Raw genomic sequence first — 21698 nt, forward strand, 5'->3', positions numbered from 1 at the left:
TCAGTCAGTGAGTTTGTCAATTTTGTGGAACAAACAGGTGTGAATCAGGTGTCCCCTATGTAAGGATGAAGCCAGCACCTGTTGAACATGCTTTTCTCTTTGAAAGCCTGAGGAAAGTGGGACGTTCAAGACATTGTTCAGAAGAACAGCATAGTTTGATTAAAAAGTTGATTGGAGAGGGGAAAACGTATACGCAGGTGCAAAAAAATTATAGGCTGTTCATCTACAATGATCTACAATGCTTTAAAATGGACAAAAAAAAACTGAGACGCATGGAAGAAAACAGAAAACAACCATCAAAATGGATAGATGAATAACAAGAATGGCAAAGACTCAACAACTGATCAGCTCCAGGATGATCAAAGACAGTCTGGAGTTACCGGTAAGTGCTGTGACAGTTAGAAGACACCTGTGTGAAGCTAATTTATTTGCAAGAATCCCCCGCAAAGTCCCTCTGTCAAATAAAAGACATGTGCAGAAGCGGTTACAATTTGCCAGAGAACACATCAACTGGCCTAAAGAGAAATGGAGGAATATTTTGTGGACTGATGAGAGTAAAATTGTTCTTTTTGGGTCCCAGGGCCGCCGACAATTTGTGTGACGACTCTCAAACTCTGAATTCAAGCCACAGTTCACAGTGAAGACAGTGAAGCATGGTGGTGCAAGCATCATGATATGCACATGTTTCTCCTACTATGGTGTTGGGCCTATATATCGCATACCAGGTATCATGGATCACTCTGCATATGTCAAAATATCTGAACAGGTTATGCTCTTGAAATGGGTGTTTCAACAAGACAATGACCCCAGTCACACTAGTAAACAAGCAAAATCTTGGTTCCAAACCAACAAAATTAATGCCTCGCAGATGTGAAGAAATCATGACAAACTGTGGTTATACAACTAAATACTAGTTTAGTGATTCACAGGATTGCTAAAAAAGCAGTTTGAACATAATAGTTTTGAGTTTGTAGCGTCAACAGCAGATGCTACTATTATTGAGAACACCCCCTTTTCTATTTTTTTTTTTACTAATAGCCCAATTTCATAGCCTTAAGAGTGTGCATATCATGAATGCTTGGTCTTGTTGGATTTGTGAGAATCTACTGGTACCTTGTTTCCCATGTAACAATAAGAAATATACTCAAAACCTGGATTAATCTTTTTAGTCACATAGCACTACTATTATTCTGAACACTACTGTACTACTTTTTTCTAAGGGTTGTCATACATACCAAGATTTCTCATCCTGTGTGATTCATCAAAAAATATTACAGACCTCATGTGGTAAAATTACATATTGATGAACACAAAATGTAAATATGTCAGATTATAGCCATGGGCTAATTTCCATCTGTAGTCCCTGACAGACTGTAAAAATTGAACAATTTACAGTGAAAACACACAAACGTCAGAGGAGCTTACAATACAACAACAACAGACTACATTACATAGGGGTCACTAACTACTACAACAACAAGACAGACTGGACAAGAGAATGGAAACAAGAGAACACTGAAAACTACTACATTAACAATTCAACTGGAATAAGTTAATTAAAATTGCAAGTCTAATTTCCATGCATTTATATGTTTTAAAAATGATAGCCTTAAGAACAATAACTTATAAAGTAATGTTTAATCAGCAACTTGATGCCAGACTTGCTGAGCAAAATGAATTACCTTTGCAAAGGTGAGGTGCTCACTCACAGATTTCAACAAATTTGTGTAAAAAAAATTTTGATAAATAAGAAATTTTGGATATCTTACTTCAATTCATGACAAAGGGCAACTTAAACAAAAGTGTTGCAATATTTTTTTTGTTGGCTGCATTTTATATTGAAGTGGTTGAAAAAAAAAAAAAAAAAAACAGTTTCAGCCGGACTTGAGGGGAAAAACAGAAAACAGGTATTTTTTAAGGACACAAGATAAGAGGTGGATGTAGATCATCCTGTGGATAAAGAGGACACAGTAAACAGCCTCTGATTTTTTTTCCCTCAACATTTCACCAAACCGTGTGTGTGTTTTTAAATTCCCATCTGTACTTTCCTCTGCTGTCATAAGGGAAGAACAGTAATCTTGGAGGCCATTTATCAGCTCTCAGAGAACAGACCTCTTGAAATGTCAACTCTTAATGATAGGATGCTGTATCAAACCTCTCTGTCAATGTGCAAATGCATGCTTTTAGGATAGGCATTGGGGGTTTAAAAAAAAAAAAAACGTTTTCAACAAGCTAACAATCACCATCCATTGGAACCTATTTTGACAGAAAATAAACATTAGCAATCACGATCCCAACCAGGCACTTTAGAAAAGCTACAATTGTTTGTTGTGTTTGACTTTTTGAAATAGTGTTGCATTAACAATTCGCTGAAAAAAAATTGGAGTGATAATTACTTGAAAACCTTCAGTGTGGAAGGTTTCTGGTTCAAACCCCACCTCTGCCACATTTCTCCATGTAATGTGGAGGTGCATCAGGAATGGCATCCAGTGTGAAATTTGTGCCAAATCAACATCATCAAAACTGGATCTGCTGTGGCAATCTCAAGTGAAAGCAAAGGAACAGCTGAAAAACTTTAGTTCTTACGAATAAAGAGAGTAAAATTCAATGAAAATATTGAATTGATGATTGCTAGTAAATGCTACAATGGCAACTTTCTGGCTTTAAGAAACACTAAGAAATCAAGAAAAAAAAGATTGTGGCAGTCAGTAACGGTTACTTTTTTAGACCAAGCAGAGGAAAAAATATGGAATCACTCAATTCTGAGGAAAAAAGTATGGAATCATCCTGTAAATTTTCATCCCCCAAATTAACACCTGCATCAAATTAGATCTGCTCATTGACATTGACCCTATGCCATGACATTGACCCTATGTGTCTTTTTGTAAGGAATGTTTTTGCAGTTTTTGCTCTATGGAAAGATGCATTATCATCTTGAAAAATGATTTCATCATCCCCAAACATCCTTTCAATTGTCCAAAATATCAACATAAACTTGTGCATTTATTGATGATGTAATGACAGCCATCTCCCCAGTGCCTTTACCTGACATGCAGCCCCATATCATCAATGACTGTGGAAATTTACATGTTCTCTTCAGGCAGTCATCTTTATAAATCTCATTGGAAAGGCACCAAACAAAAGTTCCAGCATCATCACCTTGCCCAATGCAGATTCGAGATTCATCACTGAATATGACTTTCATCCAGTCATCCACAGTCCACAATTGCTTTTCCTTAGCCCATTGTAACCTTGTTTTTTTCTGTTTAGGTGTTAATGATGCCTTTCATTTAGCTTTTCTGTATGTAAATCCCATTTCCTTTAGGCAGTCTCTTACAGTTCGGTCACAGACGTTGACTCCAGTTTCCTCCCATTCGTTCCTCATTTGTTTTGTTGTACATTTTTTGATTTTTGAGACATATTGCTTTAAGTTTTCTGTCTTGACGCTTTGATGTCTTCCTTGGTCTACCAGTATGTTTGCCTTTAACAACCTTCCCATGTTGTTTGTATTTGGTCCAGAGTTTAGACACAGCTGACTGTGAACAACCAACATCTTTTGCAACATTGCGTGATGATTTACTCTCTTTTAAGAGTTTGATAATCCTCTCCTTTGTTTCAATTGACATCTTTCGTGTTGGAGCCATGATTCATGTCAGTCCACTTGGTGCAACAGCTCTCCAAGGTGTGAGCACTCCTTTTTAGATGCAGACTAATGAGCAGATCTGATATGATGCAGGTTTTAGTTTTGGGGATGAAAATTTACAGGGTGATTCCATAATTTTTTCCTCAGAATTGAGTGATTCCATATTTTTTTCCTCTGCTTGGTCTAAAAAAGTAACCGTTACTGAATGCCACAATCTTTTTTTCTTGATTTCTTAGTGTTTCTTAAAGCCAGAAAGTTGCCATTTGAAATGACTTTAGTCTTGTGTCATGTCTGTGATCTGCTTTTTTCTACAAAATTAAACAACTGAATGAACATCCTCCGAGGCCGGTGATTCCATAATTTTTGCCAGGGGTTGTAGATAGTCCAAACTATACCTTTTTGGAATCTTTGCAGTCAGACAAATACTGTGGTATAATTTTCAATATGACTGGAGCATTTTTATATTTTGACCCTTAAGTAATTCTTCATTTGACCCCTACGTGGCCGGCAATTGAAAAATCACGTGGCTCTTTTTTTTTTTTTTTTTAAAGAGTAATGACTGAGGTGTACTTTTGCCAAATTTGGTGCTTGTATTACCATTTGAAGGATTCCTCTGTAAAGGATTCCTCTTATCTGCTGCACTACATGTGTGTAAAGAAACTATGTGTTAACACTTATGTGTGAGGACAGTGCTGGACATTTGATGCTGCAGATGTAGGATTTTGTCAGTGTAGTGCGGAAAGAGGAGTTGATCCTCCTCCTTGGAGACACTCGGCAAACACGACGGAACAAAAATACAGCACTTCGGACTCCAAAAACTTCTGCGATTTAGTGAAACCAAGATTACGGTGAGCAAAGTTCGAGCTAAAATCCAGTCAGGATGGACCGCGAAAGAGGTTTCCACAACACCTTCAAAGAAGCTTTTTCTTCCCTACCCCCTCACAAGAAACAGAAGTATGACCAGATCTGCTTTGTGTTTAGGTTGGCACATGCATGCCTTTGTCTGCAAAGTGTTATGGGAAGGCAGAGGAGGAGAAGAGTGGAGCATAGTGGGAGGAAGTTTGTGTTTGTGCAGAGGGCGATGCGGCAGCCGCATTCCAGCAACTGCTGGCTACCAACCACATTCAAACGTGCGCTACCAATATGAAGCAGTCTGCGCACATGTTCCATCAGCGAGATAATGTGACGATGCAGGAATAACACAATGCCTGAAAGATCAGTCACACTGTTTTCTTTGTGCTGATATTTGTATATCTTATTGTTTGAATTTCCAAAGTTCAAGTGTCTACATGTCCACTTTTATCTTAAGAATGTCTGTTATCAGCTTTCTACGGCTGCTTTTCCTAAAAAGTGTTTGTGCATTATATGTCCTCATTCCAAATCTGAGCTCCGCACCCACCCTCCTTCCTTATTTTTGCTTATTGTCATTGGATCATATCCAAACTTCAGGATTCTGGTCTGCTTTAAAGTCCTGTAAAGGCTCAGAAAGTACTGCTTGTTTGTGGACAACATGAAAGACCCAAGGACAAACAAAGAGTCTATTTCCAAAACGAGATCTGTTTGTTTTCTTCATTTAGAGAAAATCTGGATTTATTTATTTAATTTTTGTTTTGTTGAAATAAATCGATATATTCCACTTAAATATGGTAAAGAATTGTACACATAAAAAATTATAAATCCTGTTGAATTTTTGGTGATTTTAATGGCTGAAAACAATTTTTGTGTTCAAAATGATGTACCTGTAAATCCACATTTTATTTTTCCAAAGCACAACATATCCTTGTCTGAAAACGATATCACTGTTTTTGTAGAGAAATAGACATTGTACAAATAGCATGTTGGAAACAAGCCGAAATCTGTTTTCAAACATCAACAGAATGTGTCTCGTTTTGAGTTGCAAATTTCATGTCTTGTGTAATAACGCCCTGTGATAGACTGGCGTCCTGTCCACAGTGTTTTCTGCCTCAACACCTAAAATGAAGAGAGTCTCCAACTCCATCTGGAAAGGATGGCAATCTAGTACAGGTTACTTCTCCAGGGAAGGTTGGTACCCATTTACAGTTGGGTGAAGTGGAACAATGCAGCAGTGTCTTGCCAAAGGACAAAGGACAGGTGACTAGGAACCAATCACAGGTCTATAAATGGGTAGTCCAATTACTTACCCACTGACCTACAGTAGTGTTCAGAATAATAGTAGTGCTATGTGACTAAAAAGATTAATCCAGGTTTTGAGTATATTTCTTATTGTTACATGGGAAACAAGGTACCAGTAGATTCAGTAGATTCTCACAAATCCAACAAGACCAAGCATTCATGATATGCACACTCTTAAGGCTATGAAATTGGGCTATTAGTAAAAAAGTAGAAAAGGGGATGTTTACAATAATAGTAGCATCTGCTGTTGACGCTACAAACTCAAAACTATTATGTTCAAACTGCTTTTTTAGCAATCCTGTGAATCACTGAACTAGCATTTAGTTGTATAACCACAGTTTTTAATGATTTCTTCACATCTGCGAGGCATTAATTTTGTTGGTTTGGAACCAAGATTTTGCTGGTTTACTAGTGTGCTTGGGGTCATTGTCTTGTTGAAACACCCATTTCAAGGGCATGTCCTCTTCAGCATAAGGCAACATGACCTCTTCAAGTATTTTGACATATTCAAACTTATCCATGATACTGTACCTGGTATGCGATATATAGGCCCAACACCATAGTAGGAGAAACATGCCCATATCATGATGCTTGCACTACCATGCTTCACTGTCTTCACTGTGAACTGTGGCTTGAATTCAGAGTTTGGGGGTCATCTCACAAACTGTCTGCAGCCCTCGGACCCAAAAAGAACAATTTTACTCTCATCAGTCCACAAAATATTCCTCCATTTCTCTTTAGGCCAGTTGATGTGTTCTTTGGAAAATTCTAACCTCTTCTGCACATGTCTTTTATTTAACAGAGGGACTTTGCGGGGGATTCTTGCAAATAAATTAGCTTCACACAGGCATCTTCTAACTGTCACAGCACTTACAGGTAACTCCAGACTATTTTGATCATCCTGGAGCTGATCAGTGGGTGAGCCTTTGCCATTCTGGTTATTCTTCTATCCATTTTGATGTTTTTTTCTTCCACGCATCTCTGGTTTTTTGTCCATTTTAAAGCATTGGAGATCATTGTAGATGAACAGCCTATACTTTTTTGAAACTGCGTATAAGTTTTACCCTCTCCAATCAACTTTTTAATCAAACTACGCTGTTCTTCTGAACAATGTCTTGAACGTCCCATTTTCCTCAGGCTTTCAAAGAGAAAAACATGTTCAACAGGTGGTGGCTTCATACTTAAATAGGGGACACCTGATTCACACCTGTTTGTTCCACAAAACTGACAAACTCACTGACTGAATGCCACACTACTATTTTTGTGAACACCCCCTTTTCTACTTTTTTTTTTTTTTTTTTTTTACTAATAACCCAATTTCATAGCCTTAAGAGTGTGCATATCATGAATGCTTGGGCTTGTTGGATTTGTAAGAATCTACTGAATCTACTTGTACCTTGTTTCCCATGTATCAATAAGAAATATACTCAAAACCTGGATTAATCTTTTTAGTCACATAGCACTACTATTATTCTGAACACTACTGTACAGCTCATGAATCAAATCAACCATAAAGAGTAAAGAACTAACCACCACCATCATGAACTTGAATGTTTTGGATCATGAGAAGATCCTTTCTTCCTCAACACTCTAGCCTTTTTATCATGTTGATTGAGGATAACTGTGGTCTTATTGGCCCAGAAACAAACAAAAAAAAAAACAAAAAACTGTTGAACCACTGTGACTTTTCTCCCTACTTTCTTGCAGATTCTACTCTGGCTTTCTGGTTGTTATTGCTGATGAGTGACTTGTATCCATTGATATGGGCTCTATATTTCTGCTTTAGTCTTCTTCAAAACATGGTCTGTGATACCTTCACTCCTGTTCTGTGGAGGCCATTGGTGATGTCACTGTTGCTTTTTTGTTTGTTTGTTTGTTTGTTTTTTCATGGGGCGGGGGTGGATGTGGGGGTTCTTCATAACTAACAATGCTTTAGTCATCAGCTGGGCAAACTCATTCAACAACTGTTGCTTAGTTCACCAATGGTTCCTCTCATATTTCATAACAGTCCACATTGTTGTATCGTCTCTGCCCAGTGTTTGCATAATCTTGTTGGATTATCTATGTTTCCCAACACCTGGGAATCTTTACAGGTAAAAACGAAGGCTAATACCAAAAGTCTACATTCAGTAATATTTGCTAATGAGGTAATCGGGCTTGTTCTGGTACTTTTGTCTAAAAATTGCTGATACCAAAAGTAATATAGCTTCACATGTGCAATCTTTGATTTCAGTTCTAAATGTCAGTTCAGAGCAAACAACAACAACTGACATTGTTGGCCAATACCTTCAGAAAAGACTGTGTAAAAATTTTAAATGTGACATTTGCTGTCCCCCCCCCCCCCCCCACCTCTTTTTCCAGGTGTAGCCAAAACAATCCATTACACCACAATCATTTTCACTATGCTTTGTAAAACTGATCTGCAGTTTTCACTTTCTGCTGACTATCCAACAAAAAGACATGTGTTTCTAAATATACTGTTCTGTAATATATACTGAAGATGGCAATGAGCTACCATTCTCCAGCTATTCCTCCAAAACCTTTCCCTAGCTTTCCTCTGTAATCTGAGTGGATATCGCTGGATTATGGGGTATTAGTCTGCACCTGTTCTCGGTTATTGGATGCATTCGGGTGCTCAGGAGTAATACATCAACTGGCACATCTCCACATTTCACTAGGCAGATTTAAAAGTGGGTTGATAAGGGTAAAGACCTCTGAAATGAGACTAAGATCAAAAAGTAATCCAGGGTTAAACACTGAGATAATCTTGAGCATTCCGGTAGCTTTCCATCCTCAATTTACTGGTATAACTGATTCTTAATATAGCAAGTATCCTATTTAAACACGGTTATGATTGCCTGAAAAAAATGGATCAAATAATGACAGGATTAAGTTATATGATTAATTTAAATATATCCTTGTTCACAGAAAGAATTTTGGGGCCAAATTCAAAAAATAAACAAATGAATACATACTTACAATAAAATAAGGCACAATGTTCCATTAGCAACAAGCTGAACCACATCTAGTTCTTATCCCACATCTGCTATCAAGTATCTACTTGATGAAACAGTGCTTCTGTATTGATACTCCAGGTCTATTTCCAACATACTGCCTGACAGTGGTGATGTATCAAAAAAAAACACTATGTTCCAATACTATCATTAACCATGAAACTATAGATCTTCCCCTGGTGATTGCCAAACCAGCCCAGTTACCACGCTTTAATTGTGATGTTATGAAGTGCGCCACATTTTCGTGATGCTGTAAGGTTTAGTTCACAATTTTTAACCCTATCCACTAACCCCAAACATGACCTCCATGGCCACTGCATTACCCCAAATCCTGTGATACCATCACAAACTACCAGATTAAATCACTTGTCATGATTCCATCATGAGCTAGTGTGAGACTGGGATGACCCACAGGACCTAAAGCAGCTCCTTAAGGTAGTGGATACAACAACATGTGGCACAGCACATTCTTCCAAAGGTTAATTGGCCCAATTCATGTACAGAATATAGGAATTTGATAAGAAATTGTATGGTAACAGCTGTAGAAGTCACAGTTGATATTTTTGGTATAATTGCCACCAAACCGCAGTGGTGGAACTAAAATAATAAAAATTGATTCCCTCAAGAGGCAATGGGGTTGGAACAAATATGTATATTAAAAGGTATAGAAAATAACAATGGATGTATAAGGTACAATTCCACTGGGATGTCATATGGTGGTGATAGATGCAAATAAGCTATTACGATAAAACGCTGTGGTCTTCAAGCAGCCTAGGGGGATCATTAAATGTCCATGTCAATATTTAGAGTATGATGTCTTAGCATTGTTGTGGCCATAAACTGGCAGTGCTTCCTCTTTTACAATGGTTATACATAGGCTTTGATATGGATTTAAACTTTGGACCGCCTAACTACCCATCTTACATCTCTATATGTTTTTATAGTGCAGCAGATAAGTGAATATTTACTGAGGGATCCTTCAAATGGTGATGCAAGCACCAAGTTTGGCACACATACTCCTTAGACATTACTCTTAAAAATGCTGAGTGGCCACATGAACTTTCAATAGGCGACCAAGTAGGTGTCAATTGAAGAATTACACAGGGGTCAAAGTTAAAAGATGCTCCAATCATATTGAAAGGTATTCCGTATTATTTGTCTAATCATAAAGATTGCAAAAAAGGTATAGTTTGGACTATCTGTGAATGAATGTTCTGGAGTTATGCAGTGAAAACAGCAAAAACACTGAGGTCAATTTTAGTTTGTACAGGGACAAAAGATAAAGTTGCTCCAATTTGGTAAAAGTGTGCAAATTGATGGTTGAGCTAATATGATTAATAAATGGAATACTTTTGACTGTGTTGAGTGCTTGGTTTGCCAAGTACAGGTTAAACAGTCTTGGCATCCATTGGGTTCTGTTGTGAAAGTGTAGGTACACGGACCCACAACAGGGGGCGCAATGAACGGACAATGGAGAAAGGTAAAGAACAAGTTTTACTGTTGTGAGAAGAGCACAACTAATACAACAATTAACAATTTGGAGGTGTAAGCCGAAATCTGCTGGTGTTGTGTGGGCAGGCCCGAAGGTAGGAGACGTCCGTCCTAGTCGAACCGGAACCACCCAGATCTCCTCTGCCAACCGAAACCCGAAGTACTGGAACCGCCAAGTCCCGAATTCCCAGGTGGCCACTGCCTTCGCTCGTCGGATCCGGTACTGCTGGCGGAAAAGAGCACAAACACACAGGTAGGGATGCGACCGCACCCAGTAGATGGAGAGGGGCGAAGCCGCCTCCACCTCTTGTTACACTGAAAGCAGGAAAGGGGAAGTACTTATCCAACACTTGGTCTTCAGTAGTCCGCTGTCCTGAAAGGTTTATCAAGTATTGTCAAAAACACAGAATATGCTGCAGATGGTGATTACCTTAAACTCAAGGCGATATCTCGGCACTGAGGTGGAGACGCTGTCCTGCTGATATACCCTCCGTGCTGAGTGCAGTCAGCTGTGTCCAGTAATGGGTGACAGCTGTCACCCTGGCTGCTCTCATCAGGCGGCAGCGCCCTCTGGTGCCTGGAGCCCGCACTCCAGGCAGGGCGGCCCTCTGGTGGTGGTGGGCCAGCAGTACCTCCTCTTCAGCGGCCCACACAACAGGACCCCCCCCTCAACGGGCGCCTCCTGGCGCACGACCGGGCTTGTCCGGATGGCGTCGGTAGAAGTCGGCCAGGAGGGCCGGGTCCAGGATGAAGCCCTTCTTCACCCAGGAGCGTTCTTCGGGGCTGTACCCCTCCCAGTCCACCAGGTACTGAAAACCCCGGCCCATTCGACGGACATCGAGGAGCCGGCGCACGGTCCAAGCCGGTTCCCCGTCGATGAGCCGGGCAGGAGGTGGTGCCGGACCCGGGGTGCAGAGGGGTGAGGTGTGATGGGGTTTTATCCGGGAGACATGAAACACTGGGTGAATCCGCAGTGAGGCCGGAAGCTGAAGCCTCACTGCGGCGGGATTGATGACTTTGAGGACTTTGAAGGGACCGATGTATCGTTCTTGGAGCTTGGGGGAGTCCACTTGAAGGGGAATGTCCTTGGTGGACAACCACACTTCCTGCCCAGGACGATACGTGGGGCCGGGGCCCGCCGCCGGTCTGCATGTTTCTTCGCCCTCGTCCGGGCCTTCACAAAGCCACACCCGACGGCACTTCCGTAGTTGGGCCTGGACCGAGGGCACACCGACCTCTCCCTCGACCACCGGAAACAAGGGGGGCTGATACCCCAAGCACACCTCAAACGGGGAGAGGCCGGTGGCTGATGACACTTGGCTGTTGTGGGCGTACTCGATCCAGGCCAGGTGGGTACTCCAGGCCGTCGGGTGCGCGGCTGTCACACAGCGTAGTGTCTGCTCCAATTCTTGGTTGGCCCGCTCTGCTTGCCCGTTGGTCTGGGGGTGGTACCCGGACGAAAGGCTGACCGAGGCCCCCAGTTCCCGGCAGAAGCCTCCTCCAACGTGTGAGGTAAACTGGGGGCCGCGATCGGAGACGATGTCTGATGGTATACCATGCAGACGGACGACGTGGTGGACCAGGAGGTCCGCTGTCTCCTGGGCCGTTGGGAGCTTCGGGAGGGCCACGAAGTGGGCCGCCTTGGAGAAACGGTCCACTATCGTGAAGACGACGGTGTTTCCCTGGGACGGCGGGAGACCCGTGACAAAGTCCAGGCCGATGTGGGACCAGGGGCGATGAGGCACGGGCAGTGGCTGTAGCTGCCCTGAGGTCTTTCTGTGGTCGGCCTTGCCCCTGGCGCAGGTGGTACAGGCCTGGACGTAGTCCCGGACGTCTGCCCTCCAGGGATGCCCACCAGAAGCGTTGCCGGACGACTGTCACGGTCCTTCGCACCCCAGGGTGGACAGGAGAGCTTAGAAACCGTGACAGAAGTCCAGGACTGCAGCCCTAGCTTCTGGTGGGACGTATAGTCCTGTTCTTTGGTCCGTTTCCGGGGTCCGGGTCACGGGTCCAGGGCCTCCCAGACGGTCTTCTCCACGTCCCAGGTGAGGGCGGCCACGATAGCGGACTCCGGGATGATGGGATCCGGGGGATCCGACGGTTCCGTTTTGACTTCGTCTTCGTGCACCCGGGACAATGCATCCGATCGTTGATTCTTGGTCCCGGGACGGTAGGTAATCCGGAAGTCAAAACGGCCAAAGAACAGTGACCAGCGGGCTTGCCTGGGGTTCAGCCGCTTGGCGGTCCTGATGTACTCCAGGTTCCGATGGTCGTGAAAACCGTGAATGGCACGGCTGTTCCCTCCAACAGATGTCTCCACTCTTCGAGGGCCTCTTTCACAGCAAGGAGTTCCGATTGCCGACGTCATAGTTTCCGTTCAGCGGGGGTCAACCTGCGGGAAAAATAGGCACACGGGTGAAGGACCTTATCGGTCCTTCCCGCTCTGGGAGAGCACCGCTCCTATCCCTGAGTCCGAGGCATCCACTTCAACCACTAACTGGCGGCTAGGATCGGGCTGCACCAGAACTGGTGCAGACGAAAAGCGCCGTTTCAACTCCTTTTAACGCGGCTTCGCACCGATCCGACCAGGTGAAGGGGACTTTTGGTGAGGTCAGGGCTTTCAGGGGGCTAACTACCTGACTGTAGCCCTTAATGAAACCTCCTGTAGAAATTAGCAAAGCCGAGGAACTGTTTGCAGCTTCCTACGGCTTGTGGGTGGGGCCAATCTCTCACCGCCGCAACCTTGGCCGGATCAGGGGCGACGGAGTTAGAGGAGATGATAACCCAGGAAGGACAAAGAAGTGCGGGTGGAATTCACACTTCTCGCCCTTCACAAACAGGCGGTTCTCCAACAACCGCTGCAGGACCTGACGGACATGCGTCTCAGGATCCGGGGAAAAGATGAGTATATCGTCCAGATACACGAAGACGAACCGGTGCAGGAAGTCCCGCAAGACATCGTTTACCAACGCTTGGAAAGTCGCGGAGCATTAGTGAGACCGAACGGCATGACCAGGTACTCAAAATGGCCCAACGGGGTGTTAAATGCCGTTTTCCATTCGTCTCCCTTCCGGATCCGAACCAATGATACGCATTCCTAAGATCAAGCTTGGTGAAGATTTTGGCTCCATGCAAGGGGGTGAACACCGAATCCAACAAGGGCAATGGGTATCGATTGCGAACCGTGATTTCGTTCAACCCCCTGTAATCAATGCATGGACGAAGGCCGCCATCTTTTTTACCCACAAAAAAGAAACCAGCACCCATCGGAGAGGTGGAATTCTGGATCAACCCGGCAGCTAATGAGTCCCGGATGTAGGTCTCCATTGATTCACGCTCCGGCCGTGAGAGGTTGTACAGCCTACTGGACGGGAACTCACTGCCTGGAACCAAATCAATGGCACAATCATACGGGCGGTGCGGAGGAAGCGTGAGAGCCAGATCCTTGCTGAACACGTCAGCGAGGTCATGGTACTCCGCCGGCACCTCCTTCAGATTGGGCGGGACTCGGACCTCCTCCTTAGCTTGGGAGCCGGGAGGAACCGAGGAACCTAGACACTCCCGATGGCAGGTTTCGCTCCACTGAACCACTACCCGGACGGCCAATCAATCCGGGGATTGTGTTTTAGCATCCAGGGAAAACCAAAACCACACGGAGGTGGCCTGAGTCACAAAGAACTCGATCACCTCCCGGTGTTACCTGACACCACCAGAGTTACTGAGGTTCTTATGCGTGATTGGTGGGAGTAGGGAGCCATCTAGTGCCCGAACCTGCACAGGCGAGGTCAAGAGCCACCAGAGGGGCCCTATCTCCCTGGCCCATCTACTGTCTAGCAGATTTCCCTCAGAGCCCGTGTCCACCAGTGCTGGGGCCTTCAGGGTTGAATCCTCAAACAGGATCGTGACTGGGAGTCATGTGGCAATGTGGGTGTGTCCCACGTGAATGTTTTGGCCCACCCCTGGCCCAGTCTCTAGGGGCGGGCGTTGGAGTTTAACCGCTCGGGGCAGTCGTTTGCCAGATGCTCAATCGAGCCACAACAAACAAGCTCCGCGGGCACAGCCTCCTTTGTTGCTCAGGTGCCCTAAATGTTGCCCTGCTCGTGTCCACTAGCTTCGTCAGCAGGGGGAGCCGTAGGCGCACGGAGCGCAGGAACAGAGGAGCGTGGGGAGGGCGGAGCTCGATCGGAACCGGAAGGGAGAGGGACGAAGCGTGCCTGGCCACGCCCTTCGCCTCGTTCCCGACGGCGTTCTTCTAACCGGTTGTCGAGTCGTATGACCAGATCGATGAGCCCATCTAAGTCCCGCGGTTCGTCCTTCGCCACCAGGTGCTCTTTTAGGACCAGTGACAAGTCCGTTTACAAAGGCGTGCGCGGAGGGCAGTGCTATTCCAGCCGGATCTCGCCGCCGCGATGCGGAAGGCGACTGCATAGGCAGCTGCGCTCCGACGCCCCTGTCTCATTGACAGTAGCGCGGTTGAAGCGGACTCTCCTCTGTTGGGATGGTCGAACACCGTTCTGAGCTCCCGTACAAACCCATCGTATGTATGCAGGCGCCGTGAGTTCTGCTCCCCAGAGCGCTGTAGCCCAAGCGCGTGCCTCCCCGCGAAGCAGATTTATTACATAAGCTACTTTGCTAGCATCAGTCGCGTACATCACGGGACGCTGTGCGAAGACGAGCGAACACTGCATCAGAAAATCCGCGCACGTCTCCACACAGCCTCCGAACGCTTCGGGAGGGGCTTATGTATGCTTCTGGGGACGGAGGAAGGGAACCGTTGAAAGACCAGTGGAACGCACTTTTCACTGCGCAGGGTCCTCGGGAGGGAGAGCCGCAGCGGCGCCCCGGAGGGCGCGCCTCCACTTGTGCGGCGAGAGCCTCCACCCCTGCGGTTTAGGAGACGTGCTGCTCGGTCCATTAAATCGATCCGAGAGGTGAAAGCGGTGAGGATCCGCTGCAACTCACCGATTACCCCTCCCGAAGCCCGCCGACGCGCCTTGTTCTTCCATTGGCCGTTCAACAGCCGGTTGACGCCCCTCTGGGTCCATGACGCTGGCCGAGATATCCTGTTGTGAAAGTGTCGGTACACGGACCCACAACAGGGGGCGCAATGAACGGACAATGGAGAAAGGTAAAGAACAAGTTTTACTGTTGTGAGAAGAGCACAACTAATACAACAATTAACAATTTGGAGGTGTAAGCCGAAATCTGCTGGTGTCGTGTGGGCAGGCCCGAAGGTAGGAGACGTCCGTCCTAGTCGAACCGGAACCACCCAGATCTCCTCTGCCACCGAAACCCAGAAGTACTGGAACCGCCAAGTCCCGAATTCCCAGGTGGCCACTGCCTTCGCTCGTCGGATCCGGTACTGCTGGCGGAAAAGAGCACAAACACACAGGTAGGGATGCGACCGCACCCAGTAGATGGAGAGGGGCGAAGCCGCCTCCACGTCTTGTTACACTGAAGCAGGAAAGGGGAGTACTTATCCAAACACTTGGTCTTCAGTAGTCCGCTGTCCTGAAAGGTTTATCAAGTATTGTCAAAAACACAGAATATGCTGCAGAGGTGATTACCTTAAACTCAAGGCGATATCTCGGCACTGAGGTGGAGACGCTGTCCTGCTGATATACCTCCGTGCTGAGTGCAGTCAGCTGTGTCCAGTAATGGGTGACAGCTGTCACCCTGGCTGCTCTCATCAGGCGGCAGCGCCCTCTGGTGCCTGGAGCCCGCACTCCAGGCAGGGCGCCCTCTGGTGGTGGTGGGCCAGCAGTACCTCCTCTTCAGCGGCCCACACAACAGGTTCTATGACATGTGACATATGCTACCCTGTAACATGATAACTAAGCATGATACATGATGCAAACTATTCTTTTTAAAAACCATATTAACTCAACTAATAATTTGCATCACTTTTTACCAAAACTGGAGCAACTTTAACTTTTGACCCCTGTACAAATTGAAATTGACCTTTGTCACCATTCTTGCTGTTTTTACACCATAACTCCAGAGCATTTATTCACAGATAGTCCAAACTATACCTTTTTGGAATCTTTATGATCAGACACATAATATGGAATACCTTTCAATATGATTGGAGCATTTTTAAATTTTGACCCATGTGTAATTCAACTGACCCCTACTTGGCCGCCTATTGAAAGATCATGTGGTCACTTGACATTTTTAAAAGAGTAATGTCTACAGAGTACATGTGCCAAATTTGGTGCTTGCATCACCATTTGAAGCAATTTTTTCAGTTATCTGCTGCACTATAACGTCAACCTAGCTTTGTGAGATAAATCAGTAATATCACCCAAGAAGGAGGCTTGTTTGACACACAGGATGCCTGGATAACAAGTACAAGGTGACTTACAAAAAGTTGAGTCATAATAATTCTGGGATTTTCTGCCCATGGTTCCCATCTATGGCCTTATTCCTGACTTTCATCCCATCAGACCAACATTTGCAAATTAGAACTCCTGGTAAGTATTTCTTCATAATGACCCTCTGAAAATAGCACATTCAGGAACTATCAGAGGTAATGTATTTTTGCTGTTGAGTAGTTCAAAGAAGCAACTTCTTGCAAGCTGCCATCAGTAATTCTTTTTATTACTGTGACATTTTCCTGTCTTAATGTGGTTACTTTGCTTCGGTTTGTGTGAGCTGTAGTTTGTGGTCTCAGTGTAAAAGTCACGGAACATCTACAACCTGCGTCTGTCGTATTTACATCCCGGAAATACAATAAAATACTGTGTGTGCATGTGTATAATTTACTGGTGTGGCTGTATATTTGCACACACACAATGTAGCTTCATTCAACAGGCCATCTCTCTCATTTTAATTTCACATTAAGCTGTGCTTTGATATGCAAGTGCCTAATGTAAAACAGGTGACCCGCTGTACTTTCTTTTGAAAGTGATATTGTGCAAAAAGTATTAAATCAAAACAAAAACAAAAAGAGAACTGACCTTTTTGTGGGAGAACAAATTGGCAAGGAGCACCCAGACAATTTGAGTGTGAAGCCCCTCATTTAAATGGTAAGTGAAAGTCAGAAAATGGTTTTCTTTGTCTTCAGGAAAATTTCTGGTTCATGCCTCTTTGGACTTAACTTAATTGAACCTTTTATAGACTCTTGCATTTAAATGAAGATTACAACAATGTTACTGGTTAACTGTGTTATTGCTACTCCTTTCTCTTTGTCTTTGACAGTTGTGTCTCTCTCTGTGTGGGTCCTGGTGCATCTAACCATTTTTTGCATCTTCTATATTTTTTAATTAGAGTGAATTTAAATTTTTAGTTGTCAGAACAGGCAGTTCTGTCAATCTGATCTCCCCGTAGCGCAAATTGACAGTTACGTGTCGAGCTGAGGTTCCCGATATGAAAGTAAATCTGTGCCGTCAGAATTTGAATTTGAATTTTTAAGGTTGAATGTTTTTAAGCATCAAAATCAGAGTTTGAAGTTGAATTTGTTTAGTATCAAAACATTCAGCCCCAAAAACTTCAGCCTAAAAAAAAAACAACCTCAAACAAATTTCAACCTAAACAAATTTCAACCTCAAAAAAAAAAAAAAAAAAAAAAAAACAACCTCAAAAAATAGAAAAGCAAGGAAGACTATGGAAGTAAATTTGTTTGTAAGTTTGTAAGTTTGAAGTTGAATTTCTAAGGTTGAATTCTTTAGCATCAAAATATTCAGCCTCAAAAACTTCAACCAAAAAAAAAAAAAACCCTCAAAAAATTGAGGTTGAATTTTTATGTTGAAGTTTGAGGCTGCATTTTTTGATACTAAACAAATTCAACCTTAGAAATTCATCTTCAAACTCTGATTTTGATACTGAAAATATTCAACCTTAAAAAATTCAAATTCAAACTCTGATGGCACAGATTTACTTCCATACCCGACATCTAATGACATATTTTGCTTTAAAAACAGCGTGTACATGTAAGTAAAACAAACAAACAACAAAAAAAGTGGGATCTGCTTCTATGTGACGAGAGACATTTGTCTACAGCAAACTGCTGCTACACTTAAGGAAGCATTCCTGATGTCACTAACTGTCGCTATTCATTCTGTCATCGCATCAGGCTATCCTCTGGTCCAAAACACAGTTGAATCAGCGACATTTGACCTATTCACAACATATTCCCTCCATTCTGTGGTGTATATTCTAAAAACATTAATACTTGTAAAACAAAGAATGGGAAACAATCTAAAAAAAAAATCTAATTCAAAATTACTAAAGCAGTACTGTAAGATTATGAAATGCATTGTTGCTAAGGTTGTAAAGATACATGTCTTTGTATTGAACCATTTCGGTATGGGACGTTCGGTTCGGTACAGGGCTGTTCAGAGGTGAGTTCGTGTTGTGTCTGTTTACCATAATTTCCAGACTACAGACCCTACTTGAATATCAGCCGTACCCACCAATTTTAAAAAGAAAAAAGAAATTGTACATAAATAAGCTGCGGGTCTCCACTTTGTAACATTAAATATTTACACAAAGTTTTTAACTTTTAATTAAATGCATACCGTAAAGGCTTTTTCCCTTTAGTGTTACGCATAAATTTTGACGTGCACGTCAACAAACGTATTTGTTGTTTATTTAAGAACATTTTATTTAACTTATTACCAGGCAGCATTTTGCAATTATTTTATTTTCCTGTTTGTATAATGTTACAATAAATTGTTTTAAACAACAAGTAAATTTAGGTTTTGCATTGTACTGAAAATGAACCAAACTGTAACCTCAAAACCGACATACGTATCGAACTGTTTTCAATTTTTTTTTCATTTATATAGCGCCAAATCGCAATAGAGTTGCCTCAAAGTGTTTCACATAGGTAAGGTCTAACCTTACCAACCCCCTGAGCAACAGTGGTAAGGAACTTCCTCTGAGGAAGAAACGTCAAGCAGACCAGACTCAAAGGGGTGACCCTCTGCTTGGGCCATGCTACAAACATAAATTACAGAACAATTCACAGAACAATTCACGGACGAATATACAAGAAATGCTGTTGGCGCACAGGACAGGAGGGTTGCCAACACAAATACAACTCCCATCTCTGGATGGAGCTGCACCTTAAACAGAGAGGAAAAACAGAATCAGGCATCAGAAAGTCAAAAAATACTGTAAAATTTGCCAGCATTAAACAAGAAAAACAGAAGAAATACTAAGGTGATCGCCGGCCACTAGCCCTAAACTTCACTAAAAGACCCAGAATTTAGGTAAAGTTGAGGCCGCAGCCCGCTCCAATTACTAATAAAATGAATTAAAAAAGTAAAAAGCGTAAAACAAAACTGTACCAGTATGCTAGCCATATGAAAGGGAATATAAGTGCGTCTTAAGTCTGGACTTGAAAGTCTCCACAGAATCTGATTGTTTTATTGACGCAGAGAGACCATTCCACAGAACAGGGGCACGATAAGAAAAAGCTCTGTGACCCGCAGACTTCTTATTCACCTTAGGGACACAACGTAGTCCTGCACCCTGAGAACGTAAAGCTCGGGCCGGTACATAAGGTTTAATTAGGAACTGTAATTTTTGTGTATCGTTACGCCCCTAGTTGTTGCTGGAATACATACTAACAAAATATAACTGTACCAGTGAGAATAAAAACTAATCAGAAACTGAACTTCATTGTCAGAGTTTGTTCACATCACAAAAGTTCAACTTTGTACAAGTTCATCACATATACACATATCGCATGTTCAAATTCCTACAGTCTGTACATGAATTGGGTGAATTCAGGTTTGGAAGCATTTGCTGTGCTTTAGGTCCTGGAAGATCTGTAGGTTGGTCCTGTCTGACGGGTCATTCTTTGTTTCACGAACTGTTATTTAACCACAACAGAGGCAGTGTACAGCCTCGACAGGATGCCAGTCTATTGCAGAGCCACACAAAGACATACAAACACATTCACACATGCACGCACACCTACAGGCAATTTAGAGTCACCAGTTCATCTAACCTGTATGTCTTTGAAAGGAGAGAGAGAGAGGAAGAGCAAGCCGGAGCACTCGGCAGGAACCCATGCGAACGTGGTGAGACCATGCAATGTCCACACAGAAAGGACCAGGTGGGAAGCAAGCCCATGACCTCCTGGCTGTGAAGCAACAGTGCTAACCACTAAACTACAGTGCTGCCCAAATTGGTCATGTGGTTGTTTTTGTTTGATTTTTTTACATTTCATTTTCTTTCTATATTTTTGGCTTCAAAATGGGACACAACAGAAAATGTTTAAGAAGTGCCAGATTAGAATTAAAAAGTTAAGTGTTCAGGGAAAAGTCAGTTGGTGCAATATTGTCAAAAAATGTATAGACATAAGAAAAAAAACACACACACAAATGTGGAGATGACGAAATGGAAAGAATAGTGGGTGGAATATTGAACTGATTGAACTGAAAATCTATTATAAAGTAATACATATGACTACATTAACACAAAGATCAAAATCTACTATTTGATCTAAATGTACAAGTTGATCATTGGATTTTAACATTAGAAATCAAGCTTATTTTGCTGCTACATCTGCATAAAAGAAGCGTGACTGGTCACACGAACGCTAACTTTGGGATGTGAAAACAAAATCAACATGTCTGGTAGTGGTAACCTTAATGGATAAATGTACCTGTTTCAACTTTATAAATGGCTCACAGATTGTGAATATTGTCATACCAGTTCTGAACAGAAATGTTGTGCTACACTAAAACATCAGCTGGCTTCTTCTACTATGTTATGCTTTCTGCATCTGTATGTGGTGGTTCTCCAAGTGGTCAACAAAAGGCATGCAAAGTCAGGACTAAACTGCTGTGACACAGTCACAAACATCTGAAGGTCATTGGTTTGTCATGAAATATTTGACGGTAAACAGTGGTATTTTTGGTTTATTGCATTGATCATGGAAAATTTCTATCTCTGTCAAACAAATCAGACTGCATTGTCTCCAAAAGAGCTCAGTGGTTCCACAATACAAGTGTGGTTCCTGAATTATATGGTCATCAAGGTAGATATGTATCACACTGGTTTATAAAAAAATGAAAATACAAACAATACAAATAAAACGGCACTTAATTCAATTTGATTGATTTATATAATACAATATAATACAAGTTACCCCAAGGAACTTCACAAGGTCAAGGTCTAACCTTACCATCCATTCAAATGTCTTTTTCGGTCAGCTCATTCCACAATAAATGAATAAATAAAATGTTCATAGTTGATGAAAATTTGGTCATAAAGATGTTGTTTTGGGATTCCAAAAATGTGGCATGGCACAAAAAGTTTAACTACCAATATGTTTGAGTAGAAGTAGAATTAGGGATAAAGGTGATCAGGTGATGCCAACTTTAATGTTAAATAGCGATGGAGAACACAAAGAAAGAGAAAAATGACATTATTTCAGCAAG

The 21698-nt window shown here is 42.9% G+C and overlaps 1 protein-coding gene and 1 long non-coding RNA gene across 7 annotated transcripts in view; one reads left to right on the forward strand and one right to left on the reverse strand.

Moving 5' to 3' along the window:
• dab2ipb (DAB2 interacting protein b) overlaps positions 1-21698 on the reverse strand; it is a 516250-nt gene that overhangs the window by 322798 nt on the left and 171754 nt on the right. The gene's annotated exons all lie outside the window — the stretch shown is intronic.
• LOC117530113 lies at positions 666-6286 on the forward strand. The gene is made up of 3 exons (XR_004566187.1): positions 666-766; positions 1278-1287; positions 6273-6286. It is a non-coding gene; the product is annotated as an uncharacterized LOC117530113 (long non-coding RNA).

Source organism: Thalassophryne amazonica, chromosome 17, assembly GCF_902500255.1.
Source record: "Thalassophryne amazonica chromosome 17, fThaAma1.1, whole genome shotgun sequence".
NCBI classification, from domain to species: Eukaryota; Metazoa; Chordata; class Actinopteri; order Batrachoidiformes; family Batrachoididae; genus Thalassophryne; species Thalassophryne amazonica.